This window comes from Phodopus roborovskii, unplaced genomic scaffold, assembly GCF_943737965.1.
Source record: "Phodopus roborovskii unplaced genomic scaffold, PHOROB, whole genome shotgun sequence".
NCBI lineage: Eukaryota > Metazoa > Chordata > Mammalia > Rodentia > Cricetidae > Phodopus > Phodopus roborovskii.
In genome coordinates this window covers 10947825-10963847 of record NW_026126408.1, presented here as the reverse complement: position 1 = coordinate 10963847, position 16023 = coordinate 10947825, and the positions used below count along the sequence as shown (strand labels likewise).

At 37.3% G+C, this 16023-nt stretch overlaps 1 protein-coding gene across 7 annotated transcripts in view; it reads right to left on the bottom strand.

The window, feature by feature from the left end:
• Positions 1–16023, bottom strand: part of Ncoa1 (nuclear receptor coactivator 1) — a 204918-nt gene that overhangs the window by 97899 nt on the left and 90996 nt on the right. For 6 of the 7 annotated variants that reach the window (XM_051181712.1, XM_051181717.1, XM_051181719.1 and 3 more), the window contains one exon: positions 15525–15608. The exons of the other annotated variant lie outside the window; for it this stretch is intronic. The gene's annotated coding sequence lies outside the window, so the exon portion shown is untranslated. The remainder of the gene's footprint in view (positions 1–15524; positions 15609–16023) is intronic. 7 annotated transcript variants of the gene reach the window in all.

The window sequence follows — 16023 nt, the reverse complement described above, 5'->3', positions numbered from 1 at the left end:
TGTTGAGTCCATATTCAATTAGCTGAACACAAACCTAACACATAAATTGTAAGGATTTAGTCCTTGGCTAAAGAACAGCTTTGTCAAATTAGAAAGTAGCCAAGGACTAAATCCTTACAATTTATGAAGGCATGTAAGTCTTCTGAAACAGGAAATATGTGGATGACTAACTATGTCTGTCTAGTGTATTCCAGACCAATATCATGTTAATTACATTCCATATTGTTAGCAATCCAATTCTGAGCACCTCAACATGTCTGACATGGTCCTTACTCTGCCTCACAATGTTATACTACTAATCATGGGTCAATCATTCCTTTAGTAGTTTTCCAGACACAACCTGCATTCACACAACTATAATTCAAGCCCTCCCATTAATATACCTTGTAACAACAGAATTTTAAAATGTGACAAAGTAAACTAATTAAATGAAGAGAAAAAGAAATCTTGTAACAAGTTTTTTATTTTTAAATTGTGCCCCCCCCCGTGTGTGTGTGTGTGTGTGTGTGTGTGTGTGTGTGTGTGTGTAAGTGCAGGTGCTTGCTTTTCCAAAGTGCACATGTGAAGATCAGAGGATAACTTTTGAAAGTTGATTCTCTCCAGCCTCTGAATGAGACAGGGGACTGAACTCAGGTTTATAGGCCTGTGCTCACCAGAACCTCAACCTGCTGAAACATCTTGCAGGTCTGTAATTGGAGAATTTCAAGCCCTTCTCTCAGTAATTGATAGCAGGAAAGATGCCCCAGAAACAAAAACAGTAACAACTCAAGAGGCCTGGCTCATATTACACACCACTTACACCTGACAGACATTTTTGTTTTTTTGTTTTTTGAACAACACACAATTGCAAAAAACTATTTTCAGGCACATGTAAATCTTCCACCAGTAAGGACTATATAGTGAGAAGTTAAAATACATTTAAAAGAATTAAATTCACTGAAATATTGCAAATATAATTGAAATAAATTAAAAGGCAGTACATAACATTTAGAAAAATTCCAAAGCTCCAAATGTTTAAAATGAACACATTTAAATAACTAAAAAAAACAGAATTTGAAAAATATTAAGACTTAATCCCCCATGACAGCGCCCCTTACCAGCAGTAAATAGTTTGGAAAGAACAACGCCCAAATTCCCAAATATTGTGTATAAATGTTTGTTTTCATTTAATTGGACTTTGTTATATAAAATAAATAAAAAAAGAAAATGAAAATGAAAAAAAAGAAAAATATTAAGACTTATAATGAAAAATACAAACAGTAACACATGTTCAAAATTAACAGAGGGAGAAGATGCTATTGCCTTAAACTCTTGAAGCGAAAGCAAATTTTTAAGTTTTGCTCTTAAACAGTTAAAAACAAAAGCAAAAAAGATGAGAGGAACAACTAAAATCAGAAATCAATCAAAAGAATAAAACAATAGAGAAGTTTTAACACAGCAGTGGTTAAAAAAGATTAACAAGACTTACTATCTGAAGTTAGTGTGGGCAACTTCCTTCAGCATGGCTGAAATCAACATGGTGGACTGCGGCACTATGCTGTCCACCCTCCAATGTCAGGAGTGGTAAACAACTGCACTGCTGTCTCTGGGCTAAGCAGGGCTCAGCAATGCCTTTTACATTTTTTTGTTTTTAATGGCTAGAGAAATAAAGCTCACTGTTTCAAGGCACAAAATATATAAAGCTGTTTTACTGCCGTAAGCTAAGTTTGCTGGGGTACAGTCATGTTAATTTGCTACTGTCCCTGGCTAATTCTGTACTCCACCAGCTGGGGCTGAGTAGCTGCTGCATGGTCAGCAGTGTCTACATCATTACCATCTGGTCCTGACAAAGTTTGATGACCCCTGCTCTATAAATGATCTTCCTGCTTCTCTTCACTCACTGCCAACTATTTATCCAATCCAAGATTCAGTTCAAATACTCAAGAAGTATTCCTTTATATCCTGGAAATATCTTGAACAAAATCTTCTAATACTGATTTGTAGAGTGTTGAATATTTAATATGTGCATATGTGAGGGGATTTCCTTCATTTAGCAGTAAGTTCCCTAAGATAGAAACCTATCATTCATCAACAAAATACCAAGGGCGAGAGCTAAGGATACCATCTCCTCTCCTGTAAGAAACAATTTTCTAAATGTATCAAAATCTGCTGCTAAGTTCAGTATTCCAGCTAGATAAGCAGACTCCCCTAAACCATGGTTAATAATTCTTTCCAATTTTCATTATTTAGGTTGGCCAGGTAGGAACTGGGGTGCTACAAAAATTACAGTTTAGTGAACCAGATGATACTGTGTACTAAAATTAGTGTTTCTTCTCAAGTTTCACATAATCAAATCTTCCTACAAACCAGAGGGATATTTTTCCATTAAGTTTTATTGTATACAGATACCCTGTTAAGACTTAGAAAAGCCATACATAATGATATCTGAACTTTGTTTGTTTGTTTTGTTTTGTTTTGTTTTGGTTTTGGTTTTCGGAGACAGGGTTTCTCTGTGGCTTTGGAGGCTGTCCTGGAACTAGCTCTTGTAGACCAAGCTAGTCTTGAACTCACAGAGATATGCATGCCTCTGCCTCTTGAGTGCTGGAATTAAAGGCATGCACCACTACTGCCTGTTCTCTGAATTTTCATATATCAAATTTCATTCTTTTTTTCTCCAAATGTCATTGTGTAAGTGTATTAAAAATATCTCCTTCAGTGGGATTCTACTATAAATATATTTTTTTAAAAAAAATGAAGCCCATCTTACTGACCTTTTGGTTAAAAATAAAATTCTCTCTATATAAGACAAGCAAATAAGAACACTAAGATCCACAACAAGTGCTGGAGAGATGTCTCAGCAGTTAAGAGCACTTGTGCTCTTGCAGAGGACTCAGGTTCAAGTCTCAGCACCCACATGGTGGCTCAACTCAAAGCCATATGTAGTTCCAGGTCTAGAGGATTCTAACCCCCTCTTCTGTCTTCTGCACATAAATTCAGGCAAACATTCATAAAAAATCAAAATCAATGTTTAAGGACTTTAAAAATAGAAATAAAAATACATAACTAAGACAAGAACTAAATTTGTTCATAGTGGTTTTTGATATCACCAAACACATTCCATATTAAAATCTTGAACTTGATTATTTGCTGTATAAGCTAAACAAACGTAATTATAAAAAATTTGTCCACATACACACACATATGCAAACACATGCATGTATGCACACAGTGGTTAAGTTGAATCACTGTAAAACAACATATTAGGGAAGGTGAGGAAGTCTGGAGAGATAGCTCAGCACTTAGGAGCATGTACTGCTCTTCCAGAGGACCCAAGCTGGATTCCCAGCACCCACATTAGGTAGCTGACAACCATTTGTAACTCCAGCTTCTAAGGTATTTAACACCTTCACTCAAGTGTGCACACATATACACAGTTTGAAATAATAAAAACAAATATAAAAAAACTAAAAAGCAATGTAGTGGTTTAAGAAGCCATGAGTTCTGGTCTGGGACTTTTGTTTTGTGCTGAGTTCATGGGCTAGATTTGGTAAGCTAACTTTTCAGATGAGAGCAAGTGGCAGATCCAATGGGTAGTAAAGACAGTTTGAATGGATCAATGAAAAGTCATCACTGCTATCATTACACTTGAAACCAAAATAAATAAATAAGTAAAAATTATTCTGGACTATACACTCTTGACAAGATCTGCTGATAAAATAACTGACATGAAAACGGATGAATTTTTATTATTTGGCTACTTGTTCTTACTAAGTTCTTAAGAAAAATCAAGAAATTGTCCACGGAATAGAGGAAGAATAATAAAAGCAAGCAAGCAAGCACCATTATAACACACTGCAGAGCAGAACAGCAGTGCAAAGGCCTGAGTTTGAGGCATATTTCCTCCCTTCCCTCTCTTGGCTCACTGTACTCCCCCTTTCCAGATCTGGCCTAATTCTCTGTGCTTTGGTAAACACTGACTTAAGAACTGGGGTAGGGGGGTACTTCAATCAAATCACACTTGCTGACCATGAGCAATGTTTAGTTAAGACTCCAATACAGGTACCACAGAAGAGAAAAGCCAATTTGTTAAGATTGGACTATATGAACTCTTGTGTTGAGGAATATTTTTGTTTATGTCAAATTTGTTTAACTCTGTGAAGCTGTGATTCTTTGCCTGTTTAAGATACCTGATGGTCTCATAAAGAGTTCACCTGCCATTAGCAAGGCAGGAGGGAGGAATAGATCACGCTGGCAGGCAGAGAGGATAAATACATAAATACAACGAGGAATCTGGGAGAAAGGATCTGAGTATCTGGAAATGAGAGAGTAAGGAGAATGACTTCAGGGGCTCCTACCCAGCCACCCAGCCACACAGCCAGACACAGAGTAAGAAGGAAAGAAAAGGTACACAGGAATAAGAAAGATAAAAGCCTCAAGGCCAAAGATAGATGGGATACTTTAAGTTAAGAAAGCTGGCAAGAAACAAGCCAAGCTCAGGATGGGCATTCATAACTAAGAATAAGCCTCCATGTGTTATTTATTTGGGAACTGGGTGGTGGGCCCCCCAAAAGTCAAAAGACTAAAAAGCTAAAAGAATAAAACATCACACAACATTCTTGGGCTGGTTCTAAAGTCCATCTGGCTGAAAATCTGTACAGCAAGGACAAACATCATGTTTCCTCTTGATGGCTTTGGTGATTAAATGTAAAGCAACTTATCTAGAATGGTTAAACAAAGGAAGAACTCTACCAGCCACAATTTTTAAACATGGCCCTGGCAGCTGAGCAATGGAGAGTTGAGATCACAAAATCACCCAGATATAATGAGCAGCAATAGTTGGGTAAACGAGACATTGGACAACAAGAGCTGGAAGTGACAAAGAGAAGCTGTCTACCAGAGTGTGCCAATCACAAGTTATTTATGTTTACTGCTTAATTTTAGAGCATACACGTAAATGGAGAGAATTAAATAAAATAATATATAACTGTATAGTCTAGAATTGATCAACTATCTGCATATAGTGATTATAATGATTATAAAACCATGATGACCATATTAACAAAATTATATATAGGACTTAGATTTGTTCCATTTTTTTTTCTACTAAAAGCAATATTATGGAACTAGAGAGCTGGCTCAGCAGTTAAGAGCACTTGTTACACTTGCAGAGGACCCATGTTTCATTTCCCAAAACCCATTTGGCAGCTCACAAACACCCAGAATTCCAGTGCCAGGGGATCTGACATCCTCTTCTGACCTCTGCAGGCATCAGGCATACAAGTGGTGCCGCATACTTCCAGGCAAAATACTCATCCACACAATATATATATATATATTTTAAAGCAAACCAACGACATTGTGATGAGGCATCTTCTGGCTGAAACTCTGTTTACACTCCTGCAAATACCAAGGATGCTGGCATGGGAGGCTCGTTAATGTTAGTTAGCCAAGCCGGGGCATATGGTAGATAACAGATGTCTGAGGGAAGGCTAATAAATTCAATTATGTACACATTAATTATGAGGTGGCAACAGGACATCTAAGTAGGAATGTGTAGCTGATGTATAAGGAAGGGGATTTGCAGATTTTGGGATCAATAGCATTGAAGCTATTGAAGAGTGAGTGCAAAGAAAAGAGAGCACATTTCCCATCCTCTAGAAACACTCCACCATTGTGGAGGGAGGGCAGAGAAAGCTGGATAACAAGTGAAAAGACAGGGTATGAGTAAAAGGCAAAAAGAAAACCAGAAGACACAAAAAAAATGGATATATTATGATTTCTAGTTTCAACAACTATTTTGGGGACCTGACAAACAATCACAACATTTAAAACCACAATTAGGTATGACTGCTTATGCTCAGAGACACCTGGAAGTCAGCATGCCCCAGAGTCACTACAATATGCTGCCATGCTCCTCAACCCTCCTCAACCATGCCAGACTCCAGCAATCAAGTCTATTATGGTAGGGTTGCAGGACAGCACTATCAAGTCTCATGGGGGAAGCATCTAAAAATGTTTCTTTCTTAAGACTTATGGCTAATCCAAACAGGGCTGTTAGAGAAAAGGAGGGTTGATTGAGAGGACTGAGGAGAGGCAGGATAAGGATGGAGCAAAAGAACTTTAAAGTCAGAGAAACTATTTGTAGGACATGGTAACGGGAGATGCATGTTGTTACCTACTGACAAAACCGAAACAAAGTAACAACAGGGACTGGAGAAAAGGGTTAATGGTTAATAGCACTTTCTGCTCTTGCAGAGGACCCTGGTTCAGTTCCCATTATCCACACAGTGGCCCTTAATTGTCTATAACTCCAGTTTCATACAGTCTGACACACTTTTCTGACCTCTGGGACTTTCAAGCATGTACACACACACAAACACACACACACACACACAGGCAAAACACTAATGTACATAAAGAGAATAAAAACCTACAAAGTAATGTCAAAAAATATTATGGCTAATTCTCATATATAAAGACTTATCACCACAGTAAACATGCCCATGGCTATATTCCAATTTCTTTTTTTTTTTTTTTTTTTTTAGACTGTCCTAAGTATCCTTCCAGATTTTTTCTTTTATTTATAAACCAGATTTCAGCTCCGTTGAACGCTACCTTAAGAACTTTAGTCTCCCAACAACTGCTTCCCTGCTTCCTAATCTTCCCACAGCCAATTGTTCCATCTTCCCCAGTTCCATCAAGAACTACTCATGCAGAGAAACACTCTTACCTACTGGTGGGTGTCACATGGATGTCTGAGTTGATGGTAGGAGATCAAATTATACCCTTAAATCAAGTGACACCAGAGTTCCTGTTTGCTTTGGGGTACTCCTAAAGACAGTTTACTCAACATTCCTATGTTCCATGGCGTCTTATTTACCACAACCATCTATCTTTAACAGACTCTCCCTTTCCCTGGCTCCATATGCCTTCCCTTTTAAGAAATTCATTATTCTTCCTCTTTTTTTCTCATCCCAGTTTAGACAAAAGAAGCTCATTGTGAGGTTTTAAACATAGTATTTTATTGGGAGGGGGTACTAATGAAAGATGGGAAGAAATCTTAACTCTTAACATAGGAATGTACATAATCACAATAAACGGCCAAATTAAAACCATGCACTGTGGCTGGGCAGTGGTGGTGCACGCCTTTAATCCCAACACTTAGGAGGCTGAGGCAGGAGAATCTGTGTGTGTTAGAGGCCAGCCTGGTCTACAGAGTGAGTTCCAGGACAGCCAGGGCTACACAGAAAAACCGTGTCTAGAAAAGTAACAACAAAATCGTGCACTGTGAATAAGACATTTAAATGATTTTCATCTCCTGTGAAGAAGAATGAAGAGAAAGGAAAATATAAAGCAACAGTTATCTACCCAACGAGTGAATGACCCCTCCATCCTCTGAAGATAACTTTCTTTTCCATCTCACCTTCTTGTCCTCAGACATGTAATACAACAGGATGTATGCGGATTCCAAAAGATGGTGTTTGACAGAAAATGCAATGTTTGTATAAACAGAGCCACTTAGTTTCCTTTAAAAAACAAACAAACAAACAAAAAAAACTGCTGTAGTAAAAGCAGAAAAAAGTTCTGACACCAACCCGGTGAAAGTGTGCTTTTCCAGTGCTGCTAGTATTTTCATGGTAGTTAACTGGACACCTTTCAGTAATGACAAATTTCTCCCAGTCTGGGTTTTGCTTCCACCCTGGCTCACTCTGTAACGTCATATTCTCACCCTTCCTCTGGAAACTGATTTCTCATCTACCACAGCCAGGTGAGTAACCCTCCCATGTGTCCTCATAGCACCTATGCTTACCTCATTAAAGCATCTAGCAGAATAATTGTCTGTGTGCCTATTGAACACATAGACAAACTAAGTTTCCTGGCTGTTACATGGCTGATGCTCAGGACAGTCCTTGGCACCAAGTCTAGTCTCAGAAGCAGCAGCAGCAGCTTCCAGCAGTACATTAGCTAGCCCCATGGCTGCCACTCCAGCATTGTTACTGCTCCCAAACATTACACTGTGCCACAGGGAAGCCAAGACACTGACTCTATACCCAGCCATGGATTCAGGTTCTAGTTAATTTCATTTCTTCAAAACCCTATGAGTAAAAATAATTACTATCTTTTACTAATGAGAGGATCCATTCAGAAAAGGCAAATTAATATCCAAACCAGCCTATGAGTTGAAACCATCTATCCATTGCTATTCTGTTTTCCCACTATCCATATTGAATTCGTACAAACAAGTATACAATGACTCAGGTTTCATTTCTTCATTCCATCTATTTCTAGTTTTGTCCATTTGCCTGCAAATTTCAAGATGCCATTGTTTTTTACTGATGAGTAGTAAAAATGTACCTTTTCCTAATTCATTCTTCAGTTGAGGTACATCTAGGTTGTTTCCAGATTCTGGCCATTACAAGTAATGCTACTATGAACATGGCTGAGCAAATATCCTTGTGGTGTAAGTGTACATCAAGACAAAATGACCTACAGAATGGGAAAAGATCTTCACCAACCCCGCATCTGACAGAGGATTGAATTCCAAAATATAAAAAGAACTCAAGAAACTAGACATCAAAAGACCAAACAATCCAATAAAAAATGGGGTAGAGATCTAAACAGAGAACTTTCAACAGAGGAATCTCAAATGGCTGAAAGATACTTAAGGAAATGTTCAACATCCTTATTCATTGGAGAAACGCAAATCAAAACAACTCTGAGATACCATCTCACACCTCTCAGAATGGCTAAGATCAAAAACAATGATGACAGCTTATGTTGGTGAGGATGTGGAATAAGGAGAACACTCCTCCACTGCTGATGGGAGATAGACAAGGAGGATTCTGGGAGAAGTAGGAGAGATAAATCAAGATGTAGGACATGAGAGAATAGGTCCAGGACCCTTTCTCCAGTAAGATAAAATCACATGGAAACACTTAGATTGATAGAAATGGGTTAATATTTAAGACAGAGCTAGCCTGCCAGAATGGCTAAAATTAGAAACACCAATAACAACTTATGATGGAGAGGATGTGGAGAAAGGGAACATTCCTCCATTGATGGTGGGAGTGCAAACTTGTACAGCCATTTTGGAGATCAAACTGGAATCCAGATGCAGAGAGGGAGGACAAGACCAGGCTACAGGCACCCACAGAGACAGCTGACCTGAACAAGGAGGAGCTAATGGACCCCCAGACTGTTAGCTGGGAAACCAGCATTGGACCAACTCAGACCCCTTGAACATGGGTCTCAGTTATAAGGCCTGGGCAGTCTAAAGGACCTCTGACAGTGGAACCAGGATGTATCCCTGGTGCACAGAAGGACTTTAGGAGCACATTCCCCATGGAGGGGTACTCCCTTTACCTAGAGGCAGGAGAGAGGGCCTAGTCCCTATGACTTGACAGATTTTGCTGACCCCTCCTGAAAGGCCTCACCATCCCTGGGGAGTGGGGGGGTTGGGATGGGAGGGGGATTGGGGGGCATGGAAGGGGGGGAAAGAGGGAGGGAGAGAGGGAGGAAGAGAGGGAAGGATGACAAGGGAACTGGGATCGATATGTAAAATAAAAAATAATAAATAAATAAATAAAAAATAAATGACAGAGCTAGCCAATAATAAACACTAGTAACCAGCCAACACTTTCATAATTAATACAGTGTCTCTGTGTATTATTTGGGGCTGACACGGTTGTGGGAACAGGCTGGTGGGAAATGCAAACTTGTACAACCACTCTGGACATCAGTATGGTGGTTTCTCAGAAAATTGGGAATAAAGCTAACTCAAGACCCAGCAAAACCACTTTTGGGCATATACCTAAAGGACCAGTAATCTTCTTTAACCTCCCAGGGGTGAAACAAAGAGAGAATTGATTTTCATTGTCTACAGTACTGCAAAGTTTAAAGTTTTTTAGAGTGATAAAGACCCAAAGATAGGTCCTTGTGTTCTTCAACTGGCTTGATCATTTAAAAAAATATTTGAGGATTCTTTAAGGACTTGGGAAAGCATGGAGAGAACAGATAGCTACTTAGGATTCTATATGCATGGAGCAGAGACAAACAATTGAGGATCCCACACCAGTGGAATCCAATTTCTTATAGTTTTTTCTAAAACACTGTGTTATCATATACTGAACCTTGGAAACAACCTGTGTACTGAATGTACAAATAAAAAAAAAAAAAAAAGGAAATAAAAAGCACAGGATGTAAAAACTACAAATAACATGTTGTGAATATTCCTTTTGGGTTATTTCTTTGCATGAGATGAATTGGCTAAAGATTCAAGAAGTAGGATTAGGATTGAAGAATCTTGTTCCAGTTAGAAAGGCTAACAGATTAACTGAGATTAGAAAATACAATCTCAGCTAATGTCTCTAACATGTCATGCAATATGAATATTGTAAAATGGCAACAGAATTTAGTTCTGTGAAATATCACATTCAACATAAAATCCTTATTTTGAAATCATTCTAAGTATGAAAAATGATTAAAATTCAAGTTCATTTAAGGTTAATTTACTTAGAACTATATTCTCATATATCATCAAATGTAAAAATCCAAGAGGGAAATTCACAATATAAAATACAGAATTCTCTTACCATTTCTGTTGTGGAATATTAGTCCAAGATGTGTTACATTCATTTATGTTTTGGAAGATTTGTTTAATGATACAAAGACGTGTTACGTTTAACTCTGTAAAGCTGTGTTACTTTGCCTGCCTAAAATACATGATTGTTCTAATAAAGATTTGAATGGCCAATAGTTAGGCATAAGAAAGGATAGGTGGGGCTGGCATGCAGAAAGAATGAATAAGAAAAATCTAGGGAGGAAGGCAAGAGGGAGAAAAGGAGGAGAGGAGGATGCCAGCCATGAAGTAAGAAGGAAAGAAAGATATATAGAATAAAGAAAGGTAAAAAGCCCAGAGGCAAAAGATAGTTAAAGAGAAATGAAACAATTTAAGTTAGAAAGGCTGGCTAGAAACAAACCAAGCTAAGGCCAGGTATTCATAAGTAAGAATAAGTTTCCATGTATTTATTGAGAGCTGGGTGGCAGGCTCCCAAAGAGTACAAAACCAACCAACCAACCAACCAAAAAAAAAACCACCCCTACACTTCTACAAGTATTCCTTGTCAGTGCTCAGTGCTATGTTGGGGGACAAACACAAGGGCTATAATGTGTTGTTCTACCATTGAGCTACATCCCCAGGTCCACAGGACTTTATCAGATAGTAAAACAGACAATAGTAAAAATAACTGTATGTACATAATAAATATTTCTAAGAGACTAAATGAAATTTTCACATGTCTGAATTCCTTAAGTCTGACTAAAATCTCATAACCTTGTTCTTAAAAGTGTGCTTCAACATGAATACTTTCAAGACATTCTTTAAAAACTCACAAAGATGAAGTCTGTCCTCTGTACCACACAGGGACCTCCATATATACCGTCTCTAATATACATAATATCATGTTGTCACTTTACAAAGTAATTGGGACAAGAGTAGAGGAGCTCTCTACCGTGCCCTTCAAAAATTTGTATTCAAATAACAACTTTACAATATTAAAAAGGTCAATAATCTCTCTTCAGAGTCTGGAAGGCAAAAAAGACAATAATATAATTGACCAGGAAGCTACAGATCACTATTGTTAGTGGATTCCTTGATAATTAATAACTTAACAGTGATTAAGTCTCAATAACTTACAAGAGTTTCTATCTCCTCACCTGTACAAATAGAGGTTGGTCACTCTAAACTCACTTTATATATTCCTTTGGAAGGGTTATGATGCTTCAGAGGCCTATAAAAATGGCTTTTAACTTTGTTTGGTGATGGTTAGCTATGAAACTTCAATAAAGACATTTTACCTCAAAATAATTCCCATGGGAACAAAACTTCTGTGAAAATTACCAGCAGACTTTGATGGCTGTCTGTGTGGTTTACAGAACTTAAGCATTTGTGATCTATATATTTAATAGACTTCAGCAAGTTGGAAGTGTGTTAAGTCTCAAAGCAGCACTAGGGGTCAAACCCATTGCCTGATGCAGGTAAAAAAGGCACCCAATACTAAGCTACACCTCACCTTTTAAAAACTTATTTTGATGCAAGGACTCCCTAAGTTACCCAGGCTGGACACAAACTCGGAATGATCCTCTTGCCTGAACCTCCAAAGTTGGGATTTGCAGGCATGTGCCACCATACACTACTGGAAATTGGATTTTTACAAGCATGGAAGAGAATCATGGATTTATAAGAACTAATTCATGATGTATATATTCACATCTTACTGTATATATCTAAATATTAGAGAGTCTGAAAAACCTTAATTTCTAGCCCCTTTAGTCTCAAGCATTTCAGAATAATCAACTTGTAACTTAGCTATCTAAACTATGCTAGCAAACCAAAGGTGCAGATGGGTGACAACCAAGCCATTATCATTGTATAATGTCATTTTCTAGGCTAATCAGCCAGCAATGATGAAAATGCTTATTTAGAATTCCACATTTAAACAAGCATTAGATAAATTCTATTATTTTCATGCAGACAATCTATTTGGAGACAACTTGAATAAAAATTCAAAAGTAAGAAAAGTAATTAAATTATGACAATAGTTTATACTTCTGAAAGATTAAATACCAACCATGCACATTAAAATTAGAACAGTCTTATTACATTCTAATTTATAATTTAAGATTATTTAAGTATGTTAAGCTAGGATGTGAATTTTCATCATACATCTATGAAAAATTAAGACACTTTTCAAATATACAAGGAAAAACATCTGAGTTACTGCAATGGGAAAGAAGGATTGATCACACAATTCTTTAGAGACTAATTAAAAACAACAAAAAAGAACTGCTGTTAAGGCTTTTCTGAATTACATGTAGAATAGGCCCAAACAGGTGCCGCCAATAGCTGCTCATGGAGTCTAGTTTCGGTGCACATCTTATATACAAGCTTCTCTTAGAATTTCTCTTGTCTAAAATGGGTCCCCAGGGAAGCAGCAAGAAGAAATTCTGTAATTATTTTCTGATGCAATAAAGGGAGAGGACATTCTAATACTGAATTTTGAGGAAAAAACAAAAACCAAAAACAAACAAACAACAAAAAAACACTTCCCCAACTGTGATAGTAATAAACCATGCCAGGAACATAAGAGAAAATTTGCTATAATGTCTGGTATATACTTTTGAACTTTTTTTTTTGGAAGTTAAAATACACATAATTTTTTAAAGTTATGAAAGTGGAAATCAGTAACTTTGTTATAAAGCACGAATTACAGTTTGTTCTGTTCACAAGAGGAAAATATTTAAGCCCAGTTATAGAACCTTCTAACAGCAATGTGAAGTCTGGCTTCTTAGATTTGGCACTTACAAATTACTTAGGAACCGTGAAGACAGTGCTTTGCTTCACTGAACAACTGTATATTTCTTTCACATGAACTTCAACATGTAAAGGGCTTGGAGAAGGAAAACTGTATCTCAGTTCTCAGTTTACAGTAACCCTATAATCTGAGTGTATATTTTCATTCGTGCTCCCGTTTGTCAACGGTCAACATGCTTCCTGACACTTGCAGAAGTATTAGTAGCAGAGTTACAGTACAGTCTAGATTTAATGTTTTTCTTCAGCTGTTTCTTTATTTTTCTAAGTAGTACTTACACCTAAAGATAGACTGGGCATGGCTTCATGTATAAATGTTTGTATGCATCACAGGAGAAAATTTAAAACAAGAAAACAACCAAATAAACCCAGCACCTTACAGCCAGGAATTGCCACTAGCTTGCTTCTGTGACACCAGGTATATAATTTCTAAGGGACTCCATTTTTGCCATCTATAAAAGGAGTCTGTTGCAGCACAACAAACTCCAAGCTCACTTCCAAGCAAAATACTCATGTAAGTCTTTATTTGTGTTATAGTAAGTCCATGTGAGAGTATGAATTTAAACACATGTAGAAATAGAAAATGACAGTCGTTTTAAAAATGTAATGTTTGCACTAAAGAGTTTCTTTTCACAATCTGAGTTTAGATAGGATAAAGAAAGACCAAGAAGACCTATTTCCCAGTACTCTCCTTTTATGCTTCTACTATCCGAATGCTCACAGGAATATAATCTAAGTGTGACAGCTAACCTTGATTGTTAGCCTGAAGCTGCACTGTCTGCACTGGAATCTAAGTATTAGAAGGAAGTTGCCTGCACACACAATACCTGCACAGGTTAATCCAGACTGGGTCTCAGTGCTGAGACAGTAGTAGACACTGGGTCTCCCCCCCCCCTTAACTAAGAAGCTACCTACAGGAGATACCCATTAACAAAGGGAAAATCAGCTTTCTCTAATGAGTGTCATTGGATATGTCAATTACACAAGGCAAGCCCCATGGCTAGCAGTAGTTAGCCAACACAAAATAAACTCAAGTGTATTATGTGAACTTTTTGTTTCATTTTGCTTTGTTTTGGCTTTTTTTTTTTTTTTTTATCATAATGGTTTTTTGCCTGTTTGCTTTGATTTTTATTTTTGTGGGCTTTTTTTTTTTTAATTTCTTTCTTTCTTTCTTTCTTTTTTTGTTTGTTTAAGAGAGGAAGAACATAAAGGTGGGTGGGTAGGGGAGGATCAGGGAAGAGTTAGGAAAGAGGGGGAAAACAAAATCATAATGTTTCTTTTCTTTCTTTGTTTTGTTTTTTGTTTGTTTTTGTTTGTTTTGTTTTGTTTTTTTAGATAGGGTCTCACTGTATAATTCTGGGGCTGGCTGGAACTTGCTAAGTAGACCAGATTGCACTCACAGAGATGCCCTGCCTCTGCTTCCTGAGTGCTAGGGTTGCATGCACTACCACACCTAACTTATAACATTCTTGTTCATTGTTTTGCAAAAGATTCCTATCAAAATTTCTTTTCGTCTGATATTTGAGTGCCCAGGGTAGCAGGGCATTCAGCATGATAGTGTGGTAAAACAGGAATGGTCACTTGACAACAGTCAGAAAAGCCTGGATTGTTCATATTAGGGAACAATTTTACATCCAGTGCCAAGAACCTTAAGAAATGTTGATGTCTTTGGGGGAATTCTTACAATTTAGGAGAATCTTTAATTTTAGCCTTACATTTCATAACTAAATAAGCTGTATACTATTTTTTGTTTGTTTTGGTTTTTCAAGACAGTGTTTCTCTGTATTGCTTTGGAGCCAGTCCTGTAACTAGCTCTGTAGACTAGCTGGCATCGAACTCACAGAGATCCACCTGCCTCTGCCTCCAAGTGCTGGGACTAAAGGCGTGAGAAACCAACACCTGGCTTGCATACTATTTTTAAAGCAGATTTACTTTTTACTTCTTACTGATGGTTGTCTGTGCATGTATGTGCTGAGAAGGTCCAAATTTGACTGGGCTTGTGGAAAGATCTACAGCTTTAAGAAAATCGAAGAGGTCCCTGATCTGACAGAAAATTGAAAACTACTGCAGGCAGCCAGAAAAGCGACAGCAGAAGAGCTCTTCTTGGTAGCTACCTTGTCAAATAACTCAGTACAGGCTAAAACCCAGGTGCTATTGGAGATGACATCAAACTTACCCTGTTTATTTCTAAATCTTTTATAGGAGTATATGGTGATTTTTATGAGGTAAATTTGTTCTCTGACACAGCCATAAAGGGAACCTGAAATTAGGAAAATAATGATAGTCAGGGGATCTACTCCGATCAGACATGTAAAATTAATGCAATCTAATTTAGAAAATGAAGAAACTAGTAAGCACTCATAATATAGAGTAGCTGGTTGGATTCTCCAGCACCACACAAAAAATGTAACTAACATAAATTACATTACTTTGAAGCAAGCAAAACCAGACAACATGTGTGTGTGTGTGGAATATAGGAATTACTATTCTTAATATAAAACAATTCTTAAAAATTAAAAGATTAATTTGGAAATTTACATTTGTAGATAATGAGCTACACTTTCATTTTTAAAAATTAAAGTCCTAAAAGTGAGCCACAGAAACAAAATTCTACCCACTCAAGCCACACATAAGAAAAAAGGGATTTTTAGTTATAATTAAAATGAAAATAGGGC